At 35.5% G+C, this 6625-nt stretch overlaps 1 protein-coding gene across 2 annotated transcripts in view; it reads right to left on the bottom strand.

Moving 5' to 3' along the window:
* Nucleotides 1-2622: 2622 nt before the first annotated feature.
* Nucleotides 2623-6625, bottom strand: part of IRS1 (insulin receptor substrate 1) — an 81529-nt gene continuing 77526 nt past the window's right edge. For both annotated transcript variants that reach the window (XR_003369708.1, XM_024195229.2), the window contains one exon: nt 2623-3665. The gene's annotated coding sequence lies outside the window, so the exon portion shown is untranslated. The remainder of the gene's footprint in view (nt 3666-6625) is intronic.

Here is a 6625-nt window from a genome sequence, read left to right on the forward strand (position 1 = left end):
CAATTATGTAACAAAAAAATAATCTGCATTTGTAAATTACACTTTCACAATAAAGAGATTGCACTACAGTATTTGTATGAGGTGAATTGAAAAATATTATTTCTTTTATCATTTTTATAGTGCAAATATTTGTAATAAAAATATAAAGTGAGCACTGTACACTTTGTATTCTGTGTTGTAACAGAAATCAATATATTTGAAAATGTAGAAAAAGATCCCAAAATATTTAATAAATTTCAATTGATATTCTATTGTATTCTAAAGGATGTCAATTATTAGGAGAAAGACTGAACTGTCTCTTCAGACAAAATTGAGCTGAAAGCAAGATTCTCCAATAGTCTGCTATTGTAACGGACAGAAGGCAGCATTAGAAGTTGCCTATAACGTGGACATACCTTCCTTCCTGTTCCTGAGTGTGCCTTTATTGGAAAATGTTTAATATTTGAGACACGAACACTATTTGAGACATCTGACATTTAAAATTCTAGCAAACCAGGTTAATGTCAAAGACTAAAAGGATCGGGATTTGTTTACAGTTTCGTGGTACATGTGCCAGCTCAGCAGCAAATTAAGCTTGACTACAGCAATCCTCAGAACATAAGGTGTAAATGCTGCTAATACCACAGGAGACTGGTTCAATCTTTCTCCAGATTCAGTTCCATTCGTTCTCTAATGGTGGTGTGAAACTATTGCTAAAGCACCATATGAACGGACTTCTCAATTGTAATTGTCTCAGTCAGATAAAACTTTAGATATGGGCAGCTTTTCTTTGAAAAAGATTGAAGGCAAAACTATGCCAAACCAATAAGGGAAAATAAATTTGATGTAAAACTGATCCCATTTGTTCAGTTTAGTAACTTAAGAAATGGACAGAACAAGAGAATGCATAATCCAACAAGATAATACCATATTTCTTGAAAAAGTCTATAAGCTTTAATATAATAGGGTTTCCTTCATGATGTCCGAATTTTTTTTTTAAAGTAAGTTGTGGAATTTACAAGTGTAAAAAACAAGGAGAAAAAATATTACAAGATTTAAGTTTGTTATGAATGCATTTTGCTTCATGAGACTTTTCAATAAATATTTGCTGAAATTGGCATTTTTATTTTTACTAAGAAAAAATAAGCACCAACATAAAAAGAGTTAGAGTAAATTAAAGTTAGCACTATGTATAACAGTGTTAACTGCAACAGGAATGGAAGAGTGCTCTCACCCAACACATTCCCTTCCACCCAATATGATGGAAAACGCTGATTTTTAAATTAAACTGATTAAATAAAAAGTCAATACTCTTACACAAGTTTTGTTCATAGATATATGTAATAGAAAGGGTATTCAATACTTCATTAAAAAAAAAACACACTTCATTGTAGCTTACGGTAGCTACAACCTATTTATTTGAGTAATTGCTAGAGCATGCAAATTATCTGAAACAATGCAGAGTGCTTTGGCCACGAAATACTCAGGCATCAAGGTTAATTTAACAGCAGTACTGGCCAGTATTCAGCAACTGAATGAAATGCAGTGAATACTCATATTAATTTGTTAAAACAGACAAAGTTGTGTGCCAAACATTTACTTTAAAACACATGCAAGTTTTAATTGCAATTTAAATCTGTAAAGAAAAGCTGAAGGATTCCAAAGTGCAACACAAATGAAGAAAGGTAACTTAGGTTTACAAGTGTTGGTCTGACGTTTATGTGGTTTATGATGTAGCTATTTATGTTTCTTTAGTAAAAACCATGTCAATGCCCTTCAAGAATAATGGACCAAATCCATGGGACTAGATTGGTGTCTTCTATAGGAGAGGGGCAAAGAAAAGCGTTTGTGCCTTTTTCTGGCACCAACTTCTTTGGAGAGAGGCTTTCTGTGGGGAAAGGCAAGAATTTCAAAGGCAGCACACTCTTCTAACTCTGCCTATCTTGAAGGAGGATGAGAAAAGAAACCCATTCCCTGTGGCTCAAGGGCCATACTGCAGAGATAGCTACTGTTCCAATGGCCTGTCTCTCCTTGGGAATGCAGCTCCTGAACTGACAGTGGCCTAGATCTGCTTAACATAAGCAGCAGAAAGGACATAGGACGAACCACTACAGCTTCAAGTTATATTATTTCTTGACCATCTTTTCACATGGAAATCCAGAAGCAGAGCCTGACCTCTGTTGCTCTACCCCACAACGAAATAGTGAAGCCCTGCAGGTGCTATTCATGGAAATTCACCAGATCAGAGAAAGGCACAGAATAGTGCCACAGAAGCAGCACTGCCCCACTGCCTCTTTCGCACACAGTGAACTCCAAAAAATTATCTAGGCCACTTTTTTAAAACTAAACACGGAAGTCCAGACACTGCTTCCAATGAAGCCTGTGTGAATTTTTTCATTGACTTCAGTGGAATGAGGAGTGATAATTTCCTGGAAACATGAAAAGAGTATTAGTGAAGTAACGCAGAGATGCATGCTCCCTATTAATATAACGTATTATTTAATTATGCTTGAAATTTGAACTCTGAAGTAGCAAGGTCTATGGTAACCTGCCACCATTCGTGGTAGCACAAAAAGAAAATGTCAAAAGAATGTCTGAGTGGATGGGTAGACAATTGAGACAATTTACCAGGAAAAAAATAAGCAGATAAAACAGTATTCTAGTTTATTACGTATAGAAAGATTTCCAGAATTTACAAACACCCACATTTTTCATTCCAGGAAGAGTTTTGATTTGAAGACTTCACCCATGGTTCTTTTTTTTCCTTTTTTCTCCTAACAATATATACAATGGAAGACTTTGATTTCTTTTTTCTGCTTTTTGTAAGTTTCTGTGCAATAGATGAGTTCAAATTGACACTTGTAAATACCATCTACAGTAAGTTTATCTTCATTTGAGTTAATACAGCCTATTTTACAAGAGGAGTACAAAATTATTATTTTTTCTTTTGGAAAGAATTTAGCTCAACATCAGGGTTATCTTACAACTGATAGTATCAGTAAATATGACTGTACAATCAAGGCCCAGGGGCCAATGATTCATATTATATTATTTTCTGAATTACAATCTTAAAACAAGAATAGTACCCTACTCTATTCTTATTAGCCTTGTTTTAAGCAGGTTCCCCACTCTGTTTACAACAGAATATAGTATACCTCAGTTCCACATCAAAAAAGATGTGCTGTAGGAAAAGTTACATTTTAATTAAAAAAAAAAAAAGTACATGTATAAATCAAAACCTATGTTAAATATTTAATACTCTTCAACCAACATTAACAGTTTTGTATGTAATAATTTACAATGATGATTTGTCATACAGGTTTTCAGCAGCAAATGAAATGTAATGTATCATGTAAATGTGCTAGTACAATACCCATTCTCACCATGACATAGTGGTGGGCACATCAGTTCATTGTGTCCAGCTAAGTCCTTATGGTAGAGGATGAAGTAATAGAGACTCATTGTCCAGGTGTCACAGTGCTTTTGCTTGGCACAACATAGAATGTGCAGTTCAGTCAACTAACTCCTGAGGTTTGTGTAAAGTAAACAAACTGAACTGGATGCATCGTACCCATCTATGGACGAGGAGGAGGATGTGAGGTCCTAGTTGTGATTCATGTAACATTTATAGTCTGGATACCCATGAGTTAAAAGAAGGATTTGCTGAGGTTGTATAGGTCATCATTCTGAAATTGAAAGAGAAAGAAAATAACCATCTTAGGCTGGTAAACACACTGCTTATAATTACTGCTTTGAACAACAAAAATGACATGTGCCATTCAAACTTCAGTCTTTAGCACCTTAGAAAAGAACAACGTGCATAAACTGTACTAAAACATGTAATAATTACTAAAGTATCAAAGATGTTGAAAACCAGAAATATATTTTAAACATATTTGAGAGATTCATATGTGGAAAAAAGAAAACAATTAAAAGTGTTTATATTGATTAGATTCCTTGACACCAATTTCTACATCAAAGAAAAAAGTCCAGACCATTATACTTCTGGGGTGTTTTGTACTCTCTGCAAGGAAGTTTTTGGTTAGACTTCTGACCCCACTTTCCTGCCTACCTAGGTGCACAATTTCTTGTATGAGAAGGTGCCATGCATCACTCAACATGCCCACCACTGACCATTAGTAAGTTATGAAAAACTATAAAAATGCAAATTTTGAACATTTCCATGGAGCCAGAAGTCAGGACATATTGGTGATATCCACTGACATCTTTTTAAAAATATAGTTCATATCACTGACAGAAGACTGATGCCTCATCCACACGGTGTGTTAGTCTGTACTAGTAGGGTATAAATTCTAGTATAACCCAGCATGTCACGCATCAACTGGCCCAAGTTGACCCTGGTGGCATGCACTGGAAGCTCCCTAGCGCACCAGGACTACTAGACTAGAATTTACATCCCACTGATGTGGACTAATGCATCATATAGATAATCTCTGACTCCTCACAGGATGTTGCAGCCATAATTCTGCTTCTGAGCCTACTCTCAGTAGGGAGGTTATGACATCATTAAAACTAAGACTTTGACAAAGTGACCCACCCACCAGCGAAAAATATTTCATAACACCACTACTTTCTGTTTTTACTTCTGGGCTAAATAGAATTTATAAGCTAAAGATTCAGATTTTATTAAATGTGTATATTTTTCATAACATATACTATGTCCTAAAAAATAGAGTAATAGTATATTTCCCCCCTGCAAATAAAGACTTTCCATAGGGACGCTGAAGTAAAAACTGAAAAGGCCTCCTGTCCTATACTCTCTCATTTCCCAAGAAACAGAATTTACTTTGTGTGGTCCTTCAAATGAAAGGAAAATCTATCCTTGCAAATGATGCGTGGTATGCTGTGAAAACTCCCTGGAGAATTATCTCACAGATCTCTCATTTACTTTCAACTTTCTCCTGAACTCATATTGCAATCTACTGGAATGTTCCTACCAGAATATCTATATACAGCTTAACATAGCTTCACAGCTTTCAACTATGTTGGACCTAAAAATAGACAGTAATGCCATACTTTATTAAAGGACGAGTGACAAAGAAAGAAATTGCCTAATTTAAACTGAGAAGTAGTGAAATGTGCATGATTTGCTTTTCATTTCATATCATATCTGGCTCTAATCCAGCATAGCTGAATGAATTTAGTGCAAGAACAAACTGTACTCAGTAGTATGGTCACATGCTCCAACCTGCACAGTGGAAGAAACAGGGAGGGAAATGTATATAGTTCTTCTACTTATGTCAAGCTTGTTTTGAGATATTTTCAATAAATAAAAACAATTTTCAGTGTCAAAGCAATATATCATATCTATTATCTAATGTTTCTGTAATCTACCTCAACTCCCAAATCTGTCATGCATTACTTATAAAAATCCTCTCTTGCTTCCCTCAACACAACCAGTACCATCAAGACTCTTTTGTAAAGAAACCTGGTGCAATCTCTGGGTGTTACTCCCCAGTCTTCTGTACACAGAAACTAATACAAGAGAAAAAGCATTTACTGGAGACAGGGAAATATTATCTAGCGAAATCATTCAGAAACTTCAACAGTTCTGAAGAAAATAGTAATTATGGAAGACTAGGTGCATAAGCTATCAAAACCCTTGGGAAAGTGAAACAGGGTGAAGGCTGGAGTAGGTTGTATATCTAGGAATTTCTGTGACTCAGGATGACTGGCCAAAAATATATGGAGCAGTAACTGTAGTACATTTTCAATGCATGTAAGCTGGCTCTCAGTAGTTCCTTAGAAAAGCACCATGAAAAGGATACTTATAGTAGTAACGTGGGTCAGTTTCAGATCTATTACCACACCTTCTACGTCTGCAGGGTTACAACAGGATAGGATACTCTTGTAAAGATTTCCTGAAAATTATCTTGACACACTACTGTGAAGCCATATAAGCAACCTCAGTTTCCTTGTAAAATAGTTTGGAGCAAAGACACCACCATTTTAACTGGAGAATCTTTCAAGATCTCAGAACTCTGTCCATTTGAATTAAGCTTTTGAGTGTATCAGTTGTTTTTGAAACAGGAATGAAGAGATGCTCTAGAACACATCCTTTGAAACACTTTTACATAGATCTATAAAAACAGTTATCCCCCTTTAAGTAAAGTGATTCTACTTCTGAAGAATCTGTACTGTTCATTTAGGCAAACAGCCCATATTATTTTGGTCTAAGTCTTCAAATTTCTTTATAAAAACAAAAACAAAAACAAAAACTATACAAGTTCCAAGGATTCTAAAGTAGGCATCTGAAACCTGTTACACACGTCCTACATTACAAAAACATAACACACACAAAAGTGACAAAAAACATTTAGAAACATTTGATTCTCTGCTAAGGAAAGTTTTAGCCTAGACAGTTGATTTTAAAATGACCTACTTATCAACTCCTTATCCCCTTCTGCCCCAAAAAGATGTATAATGGAAAGACTGATAACTGCATAACTGTGGTGCGTGGTCTGACTGATTCCACACACAACAAAAACAAAGATAACATCCATACTGAAAGCAGACCTGCTTCCTCAAGGTCACTGTAATATCGCCATAACGATATAACATAAATAGGGCCTTAGATGTGTGTGTGTGTGTGTGTGTGTGTGTGTGTGTGTGTGTGTGTGTGTGT

This window comes from Terrapene carolina, unplaced genomic scaffold, assembly GCF_002925995.2.
Source record: "Terrapene carolina triunguis isolate 2854851 unplaced genomic scaffold, T_m_triunguis-2.0 Scaffold88, whole genome shotgun sequence".
NCBI classification, from domain to species: Eukaryota; Metazoa; Chordata; order Testudines; family Emydidae; genus Terrapene; species Terrapene triunguis.